Source organism: Lepus europaeus, chromosome 2 (assembly GCF_033115175.1).
Source record: "Lepus europaeus isolate LE1 chromosome 2, mLepTim1.pri, whole genome shotgun sequence".
Classification (NCBI taxonomy): Eukaryota; Metazoa; Chordata; class Mammalia; order Lagomorpha; family Leporidae; genus Lepus; species Lepus europaeus.
This window is the reverse complement of record NC_084828.1, coordinates 145,110,684-145,132,926: the sequence shown is the minus strand read 5'-3', so window position 1 is coordinate 145,132,926 and position 22,243 is coordinate 145,110,684. Positions and strand designations below refer to the sequence as shown.

General features: G+C 44.3%; 1 non-coding gene and 1 pseudogene across 1 annotated transcript; one reads left to right on the top strand and one right to left on the bottom strand.

Moving 5' to 3' along the window:
• Window positions 1-6,005: 6,005 nt before the first annotated feature.
• Window positions 6,006-6,134, bottom strand: LOC133752983 (small nucleolar RNA SNORA51). Its single transcript, XR_009865013.1, has one exon. It is a non-coding gene; the product is annotated as a small nucleolar RNA SNORA51 (small nucleolar RNA).
• Window positions 6,135-6,235: 101 nt separating this feature from the next.
• On the top strand, window positions 6,236-17,872 carry LOC133752016 (methionine aminopeptidase 2-like; annotated as a pseudogene).
• Window positions 17,873-22,243: the final 4,371 nt, after the last annotated feature.

The window sequence follows — 22,243 nt, the reverse complement described above, 5'->3', positions numbered from 1 at the left end:
TAATACCATTTTTCTCTTATATTCATGTAATATCCATGTCACTAAGGATTTTGGTGATTTTAAAGAATTTTTTTTTCTTCCCTGGCTAGTTTGTTTCCTCACAGTTATCTTTTTTGGTCTGATTTTGTCTCTGAGACTTTCCTCAGATGTGTGGTGACCTTTGACCTTTCCTCATATTTAAGGATCAGGCATGAAAGCCGATTGGAAGCTCTAAGAGCATGGATTGGGACTTATCAACTGTGGATTTCTCTGCAGTGGGCAAGCAGAACCAATCAGCTGGCAAATCCTCATGGCAGAATTTCAGTCTTCTCTTGACTTTGCCCAAATACTCAGAGAACTCGTTCATCTCCTGAACACACAGGCCTGGCTGCCAGGGTTCTGAGAGCTGGAAGGGAGAAGAGGACTGGTGAATAACATAATCCTCCAGATTTCCGTCTGCACCCCCTCTCCTCAGTTGTGCCTGACGCCTCCCAGTGCAGAGACTCCAGGCTTTTCTTCTACACAGAACATTCCTTTCCACCATAGGAAGCCAGGTCGCCAGTCTCCAGTGGGAACTGATAGTTTTCCTGCTGCGCGAATTGCAAAGAGCATCTAGGGATCGACGGCTGCTGAACAGAACTTCCAATCAATCTTTTTTATCTTCTTTTTATTTATTTTTAATAAAGATTTATTTATTTATTGAAAGACAGAGTACAGAGAGGCAGAGAGAGAGATCTTCCATCTGCTGGTTCACTCCTCCATTGGCCACAATGGCCAGTGCTGGGCCGATATGAAGCCAGGAGCCAGGAGCTTCTCCCAGGTCTCCCACGTGGGTGGAGGGGCCCAAGCACTTGGGCCATTTTCTACTGCTTTCCCAGGCCACACCAGAGAGCTGGATGGGAAGTGGAGCAACCGGGACACGAACTGGTGCCCATATCAGATTCTGGCACCACAGGTGTAGGCTTAGCCTACTATACCACTGTGCCGGCCCCTTATTTATTTATTTAAAGTTAAAGTTACAGCAAGAGAGAGGGAGAGAGAGAGTGAGCAATATTAATCTACCATCTGCTGGTTCTCTCCTCAGATGGCCGCGACAGCTAGGGTTGGGCCAGGCCAAACTTAGGAGCCAGGAGCTTCTTCTAAGTTTCCCACTTGGGTAACTGGGACCCAAGCACTTGGGCCATTTTCTGCTGCTTTCCCAGACCATTGGCAGGAGCTAGATCAGAAGTGAAGCAGGGGCCAGCATTGTGGAGCAGTGGGTTAAAGCCCCGGTCTGCAGTGCCAGCATCCCATGGGGCACCAGTTCAAGTCCCAGCTGCTCCACTTCTGATCCAGCTCTCTGCTATGGTCTGGGAAAGCAGTAGAAGATGGCTCAAGTCCTTGGGCCCCCTGCACCCGTGTGGGGGACCCAGAAGAAGCTCCTGGCTCCTGGCTTGGGATCAGCTCAGCTTTGGCCATTGTGGTCATTTGGGGAATGAACCAGCAGGTGGACGACCTCTCTCTCTCTCTCTCTCTCTCTCTCTCTGCCTCTCTCTGTAACTATCTTTCAAATAAATAAAATAAATCTTAAAAAAAGAAAAAAGAAGTGGAGCAGCTGGGAGATGAACAGGTGCCTATTATGAGATGCTGGTGTCACAGGCTATAGTCTTGGTCCCTCACCACTGCCCCACTCCAGAGGTGCCTGGTGCTGCTGATTCCTAAGGCTTTGGGTTTTGCTTGGTAAATCAAGTTGCTTCTTATTTTTCACTAACTACACACTTGATCTTAGCTAAAAGGCCGAGAAGCAATTATTTTTCACTAACTTAGGATTCAGCTTACCAGGATCTGCTAAACTAGTTTACCACTTGTCCAGACATTTTCTAACTTCTGAAATTCAGTTATTATTTTCTCTTTGTTCTTGTGGGTTAATGTCTTAGAAGAAAAATCCTTTCTTTGTTGTTTTTAGAGAGATTTTGAGAGACAGTGAGGGTTAATCCATATTTTCCATTTGTCATCTTAATTTAGGTGTCCTGGGGCAAAGCCTTGAATGCTCCACCCTGGCCACACCCTCCTCTTGGAAACACGTGATCAGGGAGAGGCCTGGTCCCTGGAGGAGTTCAGAAGAAGGGAATCCTGTAAACCCAGAACATATAACCTTCCCCTACCCATAGGAGTTGGGGATTCCTGCAGTTAAGTCCACACTAACTCCTGAGGCCATGTATCTGTCTGCTGAGGCCCACTGGACCCTGTAGAAGAGGGGCAGGACTGATAAGAGGAGTCTTTGCTTAGCCAGATTTTTCTCAGGGTCCCACATCTTTTCCCAGGCCCATCTAGGCACTGCCTTGTAAAAATCCAGTTTTGGGGAAGGGAGAAACACAGACAATAGAATCTTCAAATGTTGCATCTGCAGACTGTCTTGCTCATCCAGGGCCTGATCGAACACTCTGTGAATGTCTATAAAAAACAGACTATTCCAATTTCAGTCATCTGAATACCTCATTAGCATATACCTTGACCAAGCAGGTGAACTTCTTCCTTTAGAAACACATATAAAGGGGCCTGCGCTGTGGCGCAGTGTGTTAACGCCCTGGCCTGAAGTGCTGGCATCCCATATGGGTGCCAGTTCAAGACCCGGCTGCTCCACTTCTAATTCAGCTCTCTGCTATGGCCTGGGAAAGCAGTAGAAGATTGTTGCCGTTGAATTCTCAACAATGTTGCAGTGGGTTCATTTCTGAGAGGAGCAGCGTGGTGGGGGCAAGAGGCGCGGAGTCAACACACAGACCCCGGGAGTCAGAAGATGGCCCAAGTCCTTGGGCCCCTGCACCCGCATGGGAGATCTGGAGGAAGCCCCTGGCTCTTGGCTTTGGATCAGCGCAGCTCCGGCTGTTGCAGCCAACTGGGGAGTGAACCATCAGATGGAAGACCTCTCTCTGCTTCTCCTCTCTCTGTGTAACTCTGGCCTTCAAATAAATAAATAAATCTTAAAAAGAAAAGAAAAGAAAAGAAAAGAAAAGAAAAGAAAAGAAAAGAAAAGAAAAGAAAAGAAAAGAAAAGAAAAGAAAAGAAACGAAACGAAACACATATAGGGACCGGAGCTGTGGCACAGTAGGTTAATCCTCTGCCTGCGGCGCTAGCATCCCATATAGGTGCCAGTTCTAGTCCCAGCTGTTCCTCTTCCAATCCAAAAGCAGGAGAAGATGGCCCAGGTGCTTGGGCTCCTGCACCCACATGGGAGACTGGGAAGAAGCACCTGGCTCCAGGCTTTGCATCGGCGCAGCTGTGGCCGTTTGGCCATTTGGGGAGTGAACCAACGGACGGAAGACCTTTCTCTCTGTCTCTCTCACTGTCAATAACTCTACTTCTTGTAGTGGAATGAGAAGGCCATGCCAAGATGGCCACTGGCAAGCTAGTGTCAGTTATTCAGGAATGGCTTCGGAACCCACCTGGCAAAGGAGCCTGCCTGGCAACAGGCAGTGATTGGTTATAGCATAAACCGCCCCTTGACCTGATTGGCTGCCTCGGCTATATAAGCTGCTACACCAACTGAAATAAATGAATCTGCTAGCTGCTTGCCTCTAGCCCACTTTCACCCAACTCCCGGTGTGTGTGTTGTGAGTCCAAACCTCTTGCCCCCGCTGTGCTCCTCCTCTCAGAACAAATCCATAGCAACAACCTCTCAAATAAATAAACAAAATCTTAAAAAAAAAAAAAAAAAAAAAAAAAAAAACAACAGGCTGGCGCCGTGGCTCAACAGGCTAATCCTCCGCCTTGCGGCGCCGGCACACCGGGTTCTAGTCCCGGTCAGGGCACCAGATTCTGTCCCGGTTGCCCCTCTTCCAGGCCAGCTCTCTGCTATGGCCCAGGAGTGCAGTGGAGGATGGCCCATGGGAGACCAGGAGAAGCACCTGGCTCCTGGCTTCAGATCAATGCGGTGTGCCGGCCGCAGTGTGCCAGCCGCGGCGGCCATTGGAGGGTGAACCAACGGCAAAGGAAGACCCTTCTCTCTGTCTCTCTCTCTCTCTCTCACTGTCCACTCTGCCTGTCAAAAAAAAAGCAAAAAAAAAAAAAAAAACAAACAAAAAAACAAACAAAAAAAACATGCCCTGCACATAAACCCCTGCCCTGCACATGCTGGTTCACTCCCCACAAATACCTACAATGGCTGAGACTAGGCAAACATTGAACCTGGTAACTGGGAAACTCCATCTGGGTCTTCCATGTGGGTGGCAGGAACCTAATCACTTGAGCCATCACCCCTGCCTCCCAGGGTCTGTAGTAATGGGAAGCTGGAGGTGAGATATAAATCCCAAACCAGGCAGTCCTGACCAGTAACCCTTTCGGGGCCCCTCCCTCCCAGCTATTGGGAGCTTTCTATGCCTCTTTCAATAAACTTCCTTTACTTTGCTCATTCTTCCTTGTCCATGTGCCTTGGTTCTCCATGGACATGAGACAATGAAACTGGCAGGGAAGAGGAGCTGCTACACAAGGAGCTGCAACACAAGGAGCTGTGCTCTTACATAAGAATCTGGTGAAAAGAAGAATCTGCCACATGTCCTGGGGACGAGACACAGACCCCAGCAATTGGAGCGTAGACTCCTCCTGCTAGCACTCCTGCAAAAGCAATATCTGATCAGGTTCCTCGTTCTCCACCACCCCCCAGGTAACGTCTGATCATCAAGAATCCTGGTGGATTGGTTTAGCCAGAATCCCCCGTACCCCTAATGTTTACTCTTAGTAATCATCCATCCACTCACCCCTGCCCTGCTCCTTGGCTATAAATTTTCACTTGTCCACATACTATATCCAGAGTTAAGTCCAATCTTTCTCCAGCACTGACTGCAAAAGCCCATTGCAGGGGTCCCTATACCTATTGCAATGGTACTGAATAAAGTCTTTCTTACTATGCTTTAGTGAGTATCATCGCATGATTTAGTTTTAACAGGAGCCATCTCAAGATCTTGTGCTCCATGTTACTGATCACTTCAAATCTCCTGCATACACAACTCCTCTTCCTTAACTTCTCAGGAACTCCTGAGCTCAGTCTAAATGTGTGTCTCCTGGGGATCTTTATTATTCTTTACTGATAATTTATTTTTCATGAACTGTTAAAAATGAAGTCAATTCTTTAGAAAACCTTAGAATGTCAGAGATAAAAACAGCTTAAAGAACACCAAGTTTTGGCCGGTGCCACGGCTCACTAGGCTAATCCTCCACCTGCGGTGCCGGCACCCCAGGTTCTAGTCCCAGTTGGGACGCCGGATTCTGTCCCAGCTGCACCTCTTCCAGTCCAGCTCTCTGCTGTGGTCCAGGAGGGCAATGGAGGATGGCCCAGGTCCTTGGGCCCTGCATCCGCATGGAAGAACAGGAGGAAGCACCTGGCTCCTGGCTTCGGATCGGCAGAGCGCCGGCCGTAGCAGCCATTTCGGGGGGTGAGCCAATGGAAGGAAGACCTTTCTGTCTTTCTCTCTCTCACTGTCTAACTCTGCCTGTCAAAGAAAAAAAAAAAAAAGAACACCAAGTTCAAATCTACAATTTAAAACTTGAGGCAGAGATAGACAGATATAAACACATGCTGGTTCACTGCCCCCAAATACCTACAATGGCTGAGAATAGGCAAATGTTGAACCTGGCAACTGGGAAACTTCATTGGGGTCTTTCGAACCTAATCACTTGAGCCATCACCCCTGCCTCCCAGGGTCTGTAGTAACCAGAAGCTGGAGGTGAGATAGAGCCAGGCATTGAACACAGGAACTCGGATGTGGGATGCAGGTGTCTTAATGACCAGGCCAAATGCTGGTTTCTAACTCTAGCATTTTAGAATTGATTAGCTGGTGGGTTCAGAGGGGTTAATGGTCAAGGTCACACAGCTGCCATTCAGCAGCGCTAACAATAGAACTCAGACCTTCCCTGTTAGTCCAGAGTCTGTGCCCAACACCACCTGCTGTGTGGGCAGGCTGCCAGGCTGCCTGTCCGCTCTCTTTAAAGATCATTAAAATGGTTCATAAACCTCCTTATGACTGAAGCAGAATTCATTCTATTTTTTTCCCTTGTGTCTCCACATTCACAATACAGACCAGTCCCAGGGCCTGGGCCGAGGTGTATATGGGGTAGCTTTACTGTGCCTCTTTCTGTACAGTCAGATTAAGAACACAGCCTGTGGTGAGCACCAGGAGACTGAGTTCACTCTATTTGTTATGTTTATTATTACTTATAATGCTAAAAACTCAGCGTGAACAATCACATCTTGAATTTTAAGGTGAAAAATCTTTGAGGGCTGATGGAGATGGGACGTTCCACTGAACGTATAAAATCCGGGGGCAGGCTGGCTGCTGGCTGTTCTTGCTTGCGGAGACTGCAGAGGAGTGATGAGGTGAAGGCGCAGAGAGACAAAGGTAGGAAGCCAGGGTGGATCACCTGTGCCCTGGTAACGCCTTTCTCACAGCACGTGACCGTTCCTCATCACTTGCTTTTTGTTTGTAATGTTCACAGTCCCATCTGAACAGGAGGTTCCCAGGAGAGAGGTAGATTTCTGCATACCAAGTGCAGTCATTGGAATCTTACTTATAAAGCAATTTCCCAGAGCAAGTGTCAGGAGCCAGAAAGGAGCCTGATGGGGAAGCACAGGCTGCAGGGAAACCTTGCCAAGATTAAGTTCTTTCTGTCTTGTGCTTCCCCTCTCAGCATTCTGTTCAATAAATGCTTGTTGAGCAATAAGTTGCATCAGATCTGGTAGAAGTCAGAAGAGGTGGACACTTGCTGCTTCTCAGCTCTCAATAGACACTTCTCCCTTATTTGATAATTCAGCTAATATTGATTCCCTTGATCCCATGCTTTAGGGAACCCCAATGATTCTCTTTTTCTGCTTTAGACATGGGACATTGGGGCCAGCATTGTGGCATAGTGGGTTAAGGCACTGTCTGCAGTGCCAGCATACAATATGAGTGCTGGTTCAAGTCCTGACTACTCCACTTTCAATCCAGCTCCCTGCTAATGTGCTTGGGAAAGCAGCTGAATATGGCCCAAGTGCTTGGGTCCTTGCACCCACGTGGAGACCTGGATGAAGCTCTTGGCTCTTGGCTTTGGCCTGGCCCTACCCTGGCCATTGCGGCAAATCGAGGAGTGAATCAGTGGATAGAAGACCTCTCTCTGTCTCTCCTTCTCTATCTCTAACTCTGCCTTTCAAATAAATTTTAAAAAGTTTTTTTTTTTTTCTTGGACAGGCAGAGTCAGACAGAGAGAGAGAGAGACAGAAAGGTCTTCCTTTTTCTGCTGGTTCACCCCCAAATGGCTGCTATGGCCGGCGCACAGCACTGATCTGAAGCCAGGAGCCAGGTGCTTCCTCCTGTTCTCCCATGTAGGTGCAGGGCCCAAGGATCTGGGCCATCCTCCACAGCAGAGAGCTGGACTGGAAGAGGTGCAGCTGGGACAGAATCCGGCGTCCCAACTGGGACTAGAACCTGGGGTGCTGGCGCCACAGGTGGAGGATTAGCCTATTGAGCCGCAGTGCCTGCCTTAAAAGTTTACACTTTGTGTTTCTGTGTGGGTACAAACTGATGAGGTCTTTACTAATTATATACTGAATCGATCTTCTGTACATAAAGATAATTGGAAATGAAAAAAAACAAAAAACAAAAACCTGGTGTTAAATTGGAAATGGCATAGAAAATTAATTAATTTTAAAAAAATATTATGTAGGATATCTGTCTTTAATGTGCTGTACACTCTTATTTAATGCTATAACTAGTACTCCAACGGTATTTTTTTCACTTTGTGTTGCTATATGGGGGCAAACTGTTGAAATCTTTACCTAATATATACTAAACTGATCTTCTGTATATAAAGAGAATTGAAAATGAATCTTGATGTGAATGGAAGGGGAGAGGGAGCGGGAAAGGGGAGGGTTGTGGGTGGGAGGGAAGTTATGGGAGGGGGGAAACCATTGTAACCCATAAGCTGTACTTTGGAAATTTATATTCATTAAATAAAAGTGTAATAAAAAAAAAGAAAAAAATATATATAGAAATGGGATACTGGGGGTGTATATGTGACAACTAGTTAAGATGCTGCTTGGGATGCCTGTATTCCATATTGGAGTGTCTGGACTCAAGTCCCTGCTTTGCTTTCAATTCAGCTTCCTGCCGGTTTGCACCCTGGGAAGCAGAAGGTGATGGTTCAAGTGCTTGGGTCCCTGATACCCACATGAGAGACCCAGATGGAGTTCCTGGCTACCGGCTTCCAGCCTGATCCAGCCTCAGCTGCTATGGCATTTGGGGAATGCCAATGGATAGAAGATTATCTCTCTGTCTTTTTTTTTTCTCTGCTCCTCTGCCTTTCAAAGAAATAATAACAATTAAAAAAAGAAATAGAGTATTGATATGGGATATGGTTCCTTGATTGTATCAAGAAGGGCAAGTCCAACCAGATCAAGGCCAGGACTTTGGTTCTGCAACCGGGAGAGGAGAAATAATCTTTTTTTTTTTTCTTTCGTGTGAACCAGGAAGCATGTGGGTTCAAGGGCCTTTGGTAGTTATCTTGGAACCACAGAGGGAGAAGCCTGCTAAGAATGGAGCCAACAATGAGGAAGTAGAATTGAGAAGCAGAGAGAAACTAGGTCCTGATCCCATCATTTCAGCTACTGGATAAAGCCTGGCCTGGATTCTGGGTTATTCAGTTGTATAGAAAATTATACCTCCTATTGCTCAAATCAACCTATTTAATTTAAAAGAATATATCAGCATGCTCTTCTCTTTCACATTTCCTTGTGTGTGACTTTCTTTATATTTAGCCAGAAGTATCTACCAACCACAGGGCTGTGGAAGAAGGAATGGAATTAGGGCTCCTAAAAAAGAAATTTAATGAAGAAAAAGTAAGAGTCAAAGTTTAGGTTTTTACTTGAGTGAAGGAAGAAGAAAGAAGGAGATAATGGGAATACGCAGGCAGACTCTTGTGTTATGTCTCTAACTTTTCTGGCTACCAAATAGACTATAAAGAAAGCAGAGAGCAAAGGGTCTTGAATTCCACTTCCCATGTGAAAAAATGGGAGGAGAGAACTTCACAGGATATCTCTGCACTAATGTAGGAGGACTAAAGCAAAGGGAAAGAGCAGCACGGCACTGAAGGCAGAGTGAGGGCTGAGCTGATGCTCCTAACCCGACTTACGGTTTGCAACACATCCACAGGTTACTGCATATACTTTAGGGGGTTATAGAACATACCAAATAATGTTAGTGGTTTGGCCAGAGGGCTGCCAAATGATCTTGTAGGCAAAAATTTCAGGCAGATTACCTGGAGTGAGAATACTTCTGGGAATCATGACAGACATCATGGAACCAAACAGGGCCTTGTTGCATCTGTTTCACTCTCCCTTTTGATGATTCCTCATGTGATTTCCATCTTTTCATAAGCTCATATATTTTTCTGGAAGTACTAAGTATTATGGGTGGTAGACATCTTTGTCTGTTTACACTTTCGGACTTTTTAAGTCGACATTTTTAATTTTTGACAAATATACATAAATTTTGCCATTTTAACCATGTTTAAGTGCACAGTTCTATGGTACTAAGTATTTCACATTGCTGTGTAACTACCACCTCTGTTTATAACTTTTTCTTCTTCCCCAAATGAAACTCTATACCTGTTAAATACTATCATTCTCTACCTCTAGCCCCTGGTACCACAACTTGACTACTATAGGTAATTCATATAAGTGGAATCATATTTGTTGTTTGTGATTGGCTTATTGCACTTAGCATAAAGTTCTTAAGGTCCATGAATGTTGTATTGTAGCATGGATCAGAATTTCCTAATAGTTAAAAATATATTTTTTATTTATTTGAAAGAGAGGGAGATAGAGAAAGAGAAGGAGGGAGGTAGGGAGGAAGAGGGGGAGAGGGAGAAGAGGTAGGAGAGGGGAGAGAGAGAAACTTCTACATGTTGCTGGTTCACTTCCAAATGTCTGCAGTGGCTGGGACTGGTCTGATCTAAAGCTGGGAACTTGTGAGCCAGAAACTCAATCCAGATCTCCCATATGGTTATAGGAACCCAATTACTTGAGCCATTACTGGTGCCTCCCCAGATCTGAATTAACAGGAAGTTGGAATCAGGAGCCAAAGCCAGGTATTGAACTCAGGTACTTCAAGAGGGTACAGAAGTATGTTAACTGATATCTTAATCATGAGACCAAACACCAGTCCCAGAATTTCCTAAGTCCTTAGCTTGAATAATATTCTATTGTATGTATATAATACATTTTGTTTATCCATTTATCCAAATATGGACACTTGAGATATTTCTAAATCTTGGCTACTGTGAATAATGCTCCTATGAAATGGGTGTACAAATACTTGATCGAGTCCTCACATTTGGTTCTTCTGGGTATGTACCCAAAAGTAGAATTCCTTGATCATATGGTGGTAATTATAATTTCAATTTTTAGGAATCACTGCACTATTTTTAAAAAAAGATTTATTTTATTTATTTGAAAGGCAGAATGACACAGAGAGAGGGAGAGAGAGAGATGGGGGGAGGGGGGAGATATCTTCCTTCTGTGGGTTCATTCCCTAAACTGCTACAAGAGCTGGGGCTGAGTCAGGCTGAATTAACCTGTGGAACAAGGGGAAAGCTGAACATCCAGGACTCAAACCAGCTCTCTGACATGGGATGCTTGGGGTCATAGGCGGCAAGCACCTGCTGCACCACAATGCCAGCACCTACCGCAATGTTTTCATAGCAGCTCCACCATTTTACATTCTCACCAGCAACAGACAAGAGTTCTGGTTTCTTTACAACTTGCCCATTTGTTACTGTCTGGTGTTTTTGGTAATAACCTTCCTCATGGATATGAAGTAGTATTTCATTGTGGCTCTGATTTGCGTTTACCTAATGACAAATCATGTTAGACATCTTTTCATGTGCGTATTAGCTAATTGTATATCTTCTTTAGGGAAATGTCTATTCAAGTCTTTTACCTGTTTTTAAATTTGGTTGCTTGTTTGTTTTTTGGTGTTGAGTTGTATGAGTTCTTTATATATGCTGGATGTCAATCCCTCATGAGATATATGATTTGCAAATATTTTTTTCCATTTATGGGTTGTGTTTTTACTTGACGTGTGTATTGTCTCACAGAAGACATCTGATTTTGACAAAGTCTCTCTGGTCTACTTTTTTCTCTTATTGCCATTGCTTCTTGTGTCACATCCAAGAAATCACTGTCAAACGCAATGTCATATTTCTTTTCCCCTGCTCTCTTCCAAGAGTTTTACTGTGTTAGTTCTTTTTTAAAAATCTATTTATTTATTTGAAAGGCAAAGTGACACAGAGAGAGGGAGAGGCAGAGAAAGAGAGATCTATCATTCATCAATTCACTTTCCAAATGGTCACAACACTTAAGACTGGGCCAGGCCAAAGCCAGGAGCCAAGAACTCCATTCAAGTCTCCCATATGGATGATAGGGACTCAAGCACTTGGGCCATCATCCACTACTTTCCCAGGTATATTAGTAGGAAGCTGGATCAGAAGTGTAGCAGCCAGGGATTGAACCCACACTCTTTACATTCATGTCTTGGAACCATTCTGAATGAATTTTTGTATATTGTGTAAGGTTAAAGTTCAACTACTTTTTTTTTTTTTTTTTTGCATGTGGATATCTGGCTTTTCCAACATTATTGAAAAACTGTTTTCTATTTGATGACCATTTCATTCTTATTAAAATCACTTAACCATAAATGTGTGGGTTTATTTCTGGACTCTCTATTCTATTGTTCTGCATGTCTGTCTTTATGCCAATACCATATTGTTTTCATTACACAAACTTTGTAGTAAGCATTAAAGTCAGAAAGCATGAGAGCGCCAACTGCCAAAACTGCTTTGTTCAGGGTCCCTTAAGTTTCCACCTGCATTTTAGGATGAGTTTTTCTATTTCTAGAAAAATGTTCTTGGGATTTCATAGGAATTATATTAAAACTGTAGGTTGCTTTGCACTGTATTGACATCTTTTTTTTTTTTTTTTTTTTTTTGACAGGCAGAGTTAGACAGTGAGAGAGAGAGACAGAGAGAAAGGTCTTCCTTTTTCTGTTGGTTCACCCCCCAAGTGGCTGCTACGGCCGGGGCGTTGCACCGATCCAAAGCCAGGAGCCAGGTGCTTCCTCCTGGTCTCCCATGCGGGTGCAGTGGCCCAAGCACTTGGGCCATCCTCCACTGCCCTCCTGGGCCACAGCAGAGAGCTGGACTAGAGGAGGAGCAACTGGGACAGAATCCAGCGCCCCGACCAGGACTAGAACCCGGGGTGCTGGCGCCACAGGTGGAGGATTAGCCTAGTGAGCCGCGGCGCCAGCCTACTGTATTGGCATCTTAACATTATTGAGTCTTACAATGCATGAACATGAGTGTCTTTTCATTTATTTGTGTCCTTAATCTGTTTTTTTTAGGAAAAGATTTAGTTTATTTTTTTCTTATTTAAAAGAGACAGAAGGTTAGACAGAGAGAGAGATAGAGATCTTCCATCCACTGGTTTACTCTTCAGATGGCCACAACAGCCAGGGCTGGGACAGGCTGAAGCCAGGAGCCTGGAACTCCATCCAAGTCTCCCTCTTGGGTGGCAGGGGCCTAAGGACTTGAGCTATCTTCTGCTGCTTCCCCGAGCACATTAGTAGGGAACTGGATCAGAAGTGGAGCACCTGGGAGTTGAAATGGTGCTCATGTGGGAAGTAATGTTGCAGGTGGTAGCTTCACCCACTGCACCACAATGTCAGCCTGTGTCCTTGATTTCTTTTAGGAATGTTTTATAGTTTTCAGTTTGCAAGTCTTTTGTATCCTTCGTTAAGATTATTCCAAAGTATTTGATTCTTTTTGATGTTATTATAAATGGAATTGTTTTTGTAATATCCTTTTCAACTGTATATTGTTAGTACATAGAAATGCAGATGACCGTGTGTACAGATGCGTTTGTGTGTGTGTGTATGTGTGTGTTATACTTTGCAACTTTGCTGAATTTATCAGTTCTAACACACTGTAGAATATTTAGGGTTTTATGCATGTAAGATCATGTTGTCTATAAACAAAGATACTATTTATTTCTTCCTTTTGAATTTGGATGTTTTTAATTTTTTTTCTTACCTAACTGCTCTGTTTAGGACTCCTGGTACCATGTTGAACAGGTGTCCTTCTCTTGTTTCTGAGGAAAAGCTTTTGTTCTTCATCACCGAATATAATGTTTGATGTCAGCTTTTCGTATATGGCCTTTATTATGTTGAGGCAGTTTCTTTCTGTTCCTAGTTTTCTTTCTTTTTTTTATCTTTTATTTAATGAATATAAATTTCCAAAGTACAGCTTATGGATTACAATGGCTTCCCCCCACCATAACTTCCCTCCCACCCACAACCCTCCCTTTTCCCGCTCACTCTCCCCTTCCATTCACATCAAGATTCATTTTCAATTCTCTTTATATACAGAAAATCAGTTTAGTATATATAAAGATTTCAACAGTTTGCCCTCACATAGCAACACAAAGTGAAAAAATACTGTTGGAGTACTAGTTATAGCATTAAATCACAGTGTACAGCACATTAATGACAGAGATCCTACATGATATTTTTTTAAAAAATTGATTAATTTTCTATGTAATTTCCAATTTAACACCAAGTTTTTTTTTCATTTTCAATTATCTTTATATACAGAAGATCAATTCAGTATATACTAAGTAAAGATTTCATTAGTTTGCACCCACACATAAACACAAAGTGTAAAAATACTGTTTCAGTACTAGCTATATCATTACTTCACATTGGACAACCCATTAAGGACAGATCCCACATGGGACGTAAGTACACAGTGACTCTTGATGTTGATTTAACAATTTAACACTCTTGTTTATGGCATCAGTAATCTCCCTAGGCTCTAGTCATGAGTTGCCGAGGCTGTGGAAGCCTTTAGGGTTCGCCGACTTCGATCTTATTCCGACAGGGTCATAGTCAAAGTGGAAGTTCTCTCCTCCCTTCAGAGAAAGGTACCTCCTACCTTGATGGCCCCGTTCTTTCCACTGGGATCACACTCGCTGAGATCCTTCATTTAGGGTTTTTTTCTTTTTTTTTTCCCCAGAGTGTCTTAGCTTTCCGTGCCTACAATACTCTCATGGGCTCTTCAGCCAGATCCAAATGCTTTAAGGGCTGATTCTGAGGCCAGAGTGCTATTTAGGACATCTGCCATTCTATGAGTCTGCTGTGTCTCCCCCTTCCCATGTTGGATCCTTCTCTCCCTTTTTGAATTTATCAGTTAGTATTAGCAGACATTAGTCTTGTTTGTGTGATCCCTTTGACTCTTAGATCTATCAGTGTGATCAATTGTGAACTGAAATTGATCACATGGACTAGTGAGATGGCATTGGTACATGCCACCTTGATGGGATTGTATTGGCTGTTCCTAGTTTTCTTAGTGTTCTTATTATGAATGCATTTACATTTTAATAATCAGAAGTTCCTCACATAAATTCCAAGATTTATATTCCTACTTAAAAAAATGATCCATCAACACTGCATTCACATTTCTTTGTGGTCTCTGAAGTTGAATTAACAGCTACTTCTGCTAGATGCTCTTTATTTATTTTTTAAAGATTTATTTATTTCGGGGCTGGCGCTGTGGCATAGTGGGCTAAGCCTCTGCTTGTGGTGCTGGCATCCTATATTGGCACCAGTTCGTATCCCGGCTGCTCCTCTTCAGATCCAGCTCTCTGCTGTGACCTAGGAAAGCAATGGAAGTTGGCCCAAGTCCTGCACCCACATGGGAGATCTGGAAGAAGCTCCTTGCTCCTGGATTCAGATCGGCACAGCTCCAGCTGTTGCAGCCAATTGGGGAGCAAAGCAGCAGATAGAAGACCTCTCTCTCTCTCTCTCTCTCTGTAACTCTTGCCTTTCAAATAAATAAGTAGATCTTAAAAAGAAAAAAAAAAGAGCTAATAAGTGGTGAATATAGCAAATTTAGTAATAAAGTAGTAAGTGATAATGGAGAAAGAACTGAATAGCAGAAAAAGTTGTCTGTGCTTACTATTGATGTTTGTTTTATACAGATTAAGGCAAGTGCTTGACCTTGAACTTTGTAACAGCAAGCTTCTTCCCTAGTTCAGGGTTTGTGGTGTACACTTGGAATTTCACAATGATAAAAGTCTGAATGATCCTGAAATGGAGTGTTATTGTGTGAGTTCCTGTAAGGGAACACAAACCAATTCTTAGTTTGTTAGCCAGAGTGCTGCAAGTACTGAGCTTTGTATCTGATGGTGAGAATGAAGTTGGTGGTGCTGGTGGAGGAAAGAAGTATTTCTATCAAAGTAACAGGAACTCTCGTAACTTATTTAGGGTTTTGAGGTATATGAGTTTTTTGTTGAGATCAGAAAAGGGGCCTCTCAACTAAACGAAAGCTATAAGTATACGAAAACTCAAACCAAAATACATCTTAGAAATATTTTCTGATAACTCTTGGTAGAGGAACACCAAGGCATTTCGTTTTATTTTTTAGGTTAAAAGAGCATTTCAGCTGCCTTGCTGCTCCTGTCAACATGGCATCATTTCCAACAGAAGTACTAATCCAAAAAGCAATCTAAATCTTTAGACATTGTTTACCTAGAGTTTTCCACTTACTTTACATTTCTACAAACTGAAGCTTCTTTGAGCGGTACCTCTAATGGACATTTCATTTTTTCATTTGCCTGTTACTAAATTATTTCTTCTGACAACATATTTTTTTTTTTATTTTTAAAGGCAAAGTCTCTCTCTGTCTCTGTCTCTGTCTCTCTCTCTCTCTCTCTCTCTCTCACACACACACACACCCCTTCCATCCTTTAGTTCACTCCTCAAATGCCCACAACAATGGCGATGAAGGAGCAGTTCCTTCACTTCTGTCTCTCTCCCTCCTGCTCTATCAGGCAACGTGGAAGGTGTGGAGGAGCCAGTGGGCTCCAAGAGCCACTTGAATAGTGATCTGAGCCCAGATGACCAGGAAGAGTAAAGGGGCTGCCACAGAAGGCCAACAGGAACCTGATAAAGAATCAGGAGCCTCAGAGGGTGAGGCAGCAAGAAAATCTGGAAAGATAAGCTTTGGAAGAAAAAGAGATGATGATGATGGAGATGGAGCAACTGGAAAGAGAGGACCAAATTCAAACAGACCCTCCCTCACTTCCAATATGTGACCAGTATTCTACTAGTATATTTCCAGAAAGACAATAATGTGAATACCCTCCCACACAAGATGGGCCAACAACTGCTGAGGATCAGGCCAGTGAAGACATTATGGATGATTTTGGAGAAGCTGCAGAAGCACATCAACAAGTTAGCAAGTGCATCATGAGCTTGATCAAGCATGGGATGACACTGACAGAAATATCTAAAAAGAGAGCCAGTGTTGTGGTGCCCTGCAATGCTGGCACCCTGTATGAGCACTGGTGAGTCCTGGCTGCTCCACTTCTGATCCAGCTCCCTGCTAATGTACCTGGGAAAGCAGTAGAAGATGGTCTAAGTGCTTTGGCCCCTAGACCCACGTGTGAGACCTAGGTTGAGTGCTAGGCTCCTGTCTTTGGCCTGGCTTAGCTATGGCCCTTGTGGCCATTTGGGGAGTGAACTCAGAGATAATGTGTCTCTGTCTCTCTCTGTCTCTTCTTTCTCTGTTTCTTGTCTCTAACTTTGCCTTTCAAATAAACAAATAAATCTAAAAAACAAACAAACAAAAAAGGAAATCTGTGAAAAGTTGGGAGACTGCTCATGCAAGCTAATAAAAGAATGAATTAAACATGGGCCTGGCTTTTCCTACTAGGTGTTCTCTCAATAATTGTGTAGCCCATTATACTTCCAATGCTGGTGACACACATTTACTATAGTATAATGGTATCTGTAAGACAGACATGGGAACACATATAATTGGTAGAACTATCAACTGCATTTCTACTGTTTCTTTTAATGCCAAGTATGATACATTATTAAAATCTGTAAAATATGCCATTAATACTGGAATAAAGTGTGCTGGAATTGATGTTTGTCTGTGGGATGCTGGTGAGATCACCCAAGAGGCTATGGAATCCTATGAAGTTAAAATGGAAGAGAAGAAATATCAAGTGAAACCAATCCATAACGTAAGTGGACACTCAGTTGGGCCATATAGAATACATCCTGGGAAAAGAGTACCCACTGTAAAAGGAGGGGAGGCATTGAAATCTTGGTAATACAGGAAATGGTGTTTTCACATGATATGGGATGTTCACATACATGAAAAATTTTGATGTTGGACATGTACCAGTTAGACTTCCAAGGGGCTAGCACTGTGGTATAGTGGGTTAAGCTGCCACCTATGACGCTGGCATCCCATATGTGCACCAATTCAACTCCCAGCTGCCCCCACTTCTGATCCAGCTCCCTGCTAATGTGCCTGGGCAAGTAGTGGAAGATAGCCCAAGTCCTTGGGCCCCTGCATCCATGTGGGAGACCTGTAAGAAGCGCCTAGCTTCTGGTTTCAGCCTGACACAGCCCTAGACATTGTGGCCATTTGGGGAGTGATCCGGCAGATGACAGATCTCTCCTTCCCTCCCTCCTCTCTCTATCTCTCTCTCCTCCTCCCACCCCCGTAACTCTGCCTTTCAAATAAATAAAAATAAATCTTTACCAAAACCAACCAGACAAAAACAAAACAAAAAAGACTTCTAAGAGCAAAACACTTGAAACACTTGTTAAATGTCATCAGTGAAAACTTTGGCACCCATGCCTTTCACCACAGATGGCTGATCACTTGGAAGATAGTAAATACTTGACAGTTCTGGAAAAATTTATGTGACTTGGGCAGTGTAGATCCATATTCACCATCATGTAACATTAAAAGGTCATAGACAGCACAGCTTGAACATACTAAACTGTTGTATCCAGCATTAAGACATTTTCAGTAGAGAAGACTGTTAAACTCAGTCCAAAGCCACTCCAACATCTTTGTTTTCTGAACTTTGCTGGAATACATTATACCAGAATTAATTTGCAACATGCCATTTATTTTAACAGTAGACCTATGTAATACTTCTATCCATGTTTACAGGAAGTTGATCAAAGGCAACCCATCTAACATAATTAACGAAGGAAAAAGCTTTCAGGACTTTCAAATATTAACTATTTCCCCTTCTGTCTAGGAAATGCTACAAAGCTCACATTAGTTAGGAATGACTGATCCGAGGGGCTGGTGCTGTGGTGTAGTGGGTAAAGCCAAGGCCTGCAGTGCTGGCATCCCATATGGGTGCAGGTTCGAGACCTGGCTGCTCCACTTCTGATCCAGCTCTCTGCTATGGCCTGGAAAAGTAGTAGTAGAAGATGGCCCATGTCCTTGGGCCTTGGCACCCGTGTGGGATACCTGGAAGAAGCTCCTGGCTCCTGGCTTTGGATCAGCACAGCTCCGGCCATTGCGGCCAATTGGGGAGTGAATCAGTGGATGGAAGTCTTCTCTCTCTCTCTGCCTCTCTCTCTGTGTAATTCTGACTTTCAAATTCTAAATAAATAAAAATCTTTTTTTTTTTTTTAAAAAAAAGGGAATGACTGATCCAATTTTGTGTTAAACATCAAAGAGATTCTTTTCGGATATTTATGTTGCCATATTCTTACTTGACTGCTTTGGATAACTACACTCAATTTTGAAACTATGCCCTCTGCTATTGCTTTTTAATATTCCTAGAATCCATTTTCTAAAAAATACATTTTCAGATCTAAGAGTTAATATCTATGTATCTGTATATATATATATATATTTATACACACAATATACATATATGCATATATATTTATACACACAATATACACATTTATACTTACATGCATATATATACATATGTACATAAAATGCCTACAACAGCCAGACTGAGCCAGGCTGAAGCCAGGAGACAGGAACTCCATCCACATCTCCCATGTGGATGGCCAGGACCCCAGTACCTGAGCCATGACTTGCTGCTTCGAGGGTGCACATTAGCAGGAATTTGGATCAGAAGCAGATCTGGAGCTGGAACTCAGGCACTCCTATATGAGATGAGGGCATCCCAAGTGGCTACTTTACTTAACTGCTGTGCCTTGGTAACAGATCTTAATTATTTTGGGGAGAATGACTCCTCCCTCATTCTTTTTTTTTTTTTTTTGTATTTTTTTTAGATTTATTCATTTATTTGAAAGTCAGAGTTACACAGAGAGAGAGGGGGAGAGAGAGAGAAAGAGGTCTTCCATCCAGTGGTTCACTCTCCAATTGGCTGCAATGGCTGGAGCTGGGCCGATCCAAAGCTAGCAGCCAGGAGCTTCTTCCAGGTCTCCCACGTGGGTGCAGGGGCCCAAGGATTTGGGCCATCTTCTACTGCTTTCCCAGTCCATAACAGAGAGCTGGATCAGTAGTGGAGCAGCCAGGTCTCGAACCTGCGCCCATATGGGATGCCAGCACTTCAGGCCAGGGCATTAACCTGCTGCGCCAAAGCGCCGGCCCTGGCTCCTTACTCATTCTTTGTCTCCAGACTAAAGTATGTGCTTAGGTATGTATTTGATTCAAAATTTGAGAAAGAGACATAATCCTGGGGTAAAATTGGAAATACCGGGAAATAAGTGCTTTTTTGTGTATGGAATAGTTAGCTATAAAGATGATATAAGTTGAATGCTGGGAGAAGGTATAGAAGTAGGAAGAATCCCTACATGAGAACTGACTTTTTGAAGTCAACAGAGAGGAAAGGGGAGACCATGTCCCAATGTCATTGTTTGCACTTCAGGACCCAACCATATCTGCAGTTATCTATCCATAAATTTTTCAGTTACTAGATCAAATAAATTTCCTTTCCTAAGCCAGTTTTAGTTTTAGGTTTAAAATTTTTTCTTTATTTGAGAGGCAGAGGGATAAAGAGAAGGAGAAGGAGGAGAGGGAGGGAGGGAGAGGACGAGAGCAAGCTCTCCCATCTGCTGGCTCACTTCCCAAATGCCTACAACAGCTGATGCTGAAACCAGCAGCTGGGAACACAATGCATGTCTCCCACATGTTTGGCAGCACCTGGAGGACTTGGGACAGCACCACTGCCTCCCAGGGTCTGCCTGAGCAGGAAACTGGAGACAGAGGAGTGACAGCTGGGCATCCAACCTAGGTACTCTGATATGGGATGTAGGCATATCAATCCCTCAGCAAAAAGCCCACCCCTAATTTAAATTTTTGACACTTGCAAGGAAAAAGCCTTAGATTATTACATAATGGAATTCTATTACATATAACAAAATATATTAAAAATTCTGTTTCCTGTATTTCAGTATATATCACTGTCACGAACAGTCACTCTGTCAAAATTCCCATAAACCTTTTCTGTTAAAATCAGCATATTCTAGATTTTTTTTAACTCTCATTCTCAAAACTTTTCTCTTCCTCCTGCAATCCTTGCCTCCTAGCGAAACGTAAAATCTAGCTGAGCCCTGTTGATCAGCCCAGCCTTCTGAGTCGCCTTTGTTTCTGTGCTTCTGTTCCTTACCTAGCTCAGTGTAATTAATGCTTGTCTGAGCAACAAATGATCCTTCCTCTCTGAAAGGGGGCAAGTCTGGAAATACATTTAAACGCTCTGTTCTGATCTCATTTGTATTCAGTACAAATAGTGTGTTTTCTTGGACATTAATTCTATTTGCAGACAGTTATGCTAGGGATCCCTTTAGGTAAATTCTACCAAGGTATTGCCTCCGGTTGTCTATTTTGTTAATTAAATTTTTTTTTTTTTTTTTTTTTTTTTTTTTTTTTTTTTTAGTGGGGGAAACAATGAAATTAGTCAAATCAGTTTGGCTGCTTTTACAAGCCTGAGGGATAAATGGTCAAGTTCTGGATCCAGACCAAGCGGATATGGAGTGCGAGGGGCATTTTAATGACCAACACTCACTCTATTTCTCTCTCCTCTTTGGAACATTCTTTGAGTTTTCCACAGAAACAGCCGGAGGCTCTCAATCGACAATTACTCCACTCAGCAGCTCCTTCATAGCACACTTACAGGACACTGTGCCCAGGACTCTCTTAAGTGTCCTAAGAATATTGCCTCACTCAAAAGCAGCCCAGCTGCAGTCAGGAGAAAACGTGCATTTGTTCCACAGAGATCTAGATCGAATATTCTATTATGCTGGACACCAGAGGATCCCCAAACCTTTTGTGAACACCTGGGTTAATCCATTCTTGAATCTACTCCAACTGTCTTCGGTACCCTTGGGCCAGGGGGCCCAGAAGGGAGGACCACGTAGACTGAGAGCTGCCTGCAGGCCCACGAACTGTCAAAGAAGGTTCCAGGCGATATCTCACCTTTCACCTTCGTTCTCCTGTGAATCCTGCCAACCACAGTGAACTGTTGTAGTGTCCTGGAAAGGTAGGGAAAGAGATCAAAGAGTTGGGGAAAGTCGAAGAAAGGGGCTGTTTTAAAGGTGTGGATAGGGTTAAAGGAAACCTCCAGGAGCCCCAAGGGCAATGGCAGCCAGTGCTGCCCAGGGCCAGGAGAGAACTGTAGGAGAGGGCGGTGACAGGCTTAGAGCACTTGCTATCCGACAGCACAGTCACCCACCAGGGTGGCCCGCGGAGGGTGAAGGGGAGGTGCCTCCCACTAGTCCCAAAAGCAAGGACATACAGGTCAGACCTGAGCCACAGAGCAGGGTCGCGAGGGGACTTGAAGGGGCACGGGCAAGGTCGGCGGGGCCCGCCTCCCAGCTCGCACTGGGGTCCAGGCCTCAGCCTGCTGCGCCCGGCCCGGGCTCATGACTTTGCTGCCCGGGCACGCGACCTGGCTAGTCCACCGCTTTGATGCCAAGGTCTGTTTCCTCGAGACTACGTTCACTGCCGGGGCCTGAGGTACACAGACCCGAGGGCAGGCACCCGCTTCCCTCGGTCTCTTAGTCGAGAAAATGCTGGGTGCTCTCTCAGAGGGGCCGGAAGACCTTCTCCGACCACGATTTACCGCAGCCGGGCCCATTTTCGAACACCAAGGAGTCGCCTTGGGCTTGTCAAACGCAGTCGCCTGGAAATGGACGGAGCCTGCCTCCCCGCCCGCTTCCGGGCGACCAGACCCCGGGCTGACAGGAGCCGCTGTCCCCGAGGGCACGGCCTGACGCGCTCCCGCCGCGCGGGCGGACACGTCCCTCAGGCGGGCACCAGGCCCCCGCGCCCCCGCGGCCCTCACTGGCGCACCGGCCGGGCAGGGGTGGGGGCAGCGAGGGCGCAGGCGCAGTGCCCGCGCGCGGCGCCCCGCTGCCTCCACCCCTCCTGGAGGTCTGGGCGGCCAGGCACGCGCTTCTCCCCG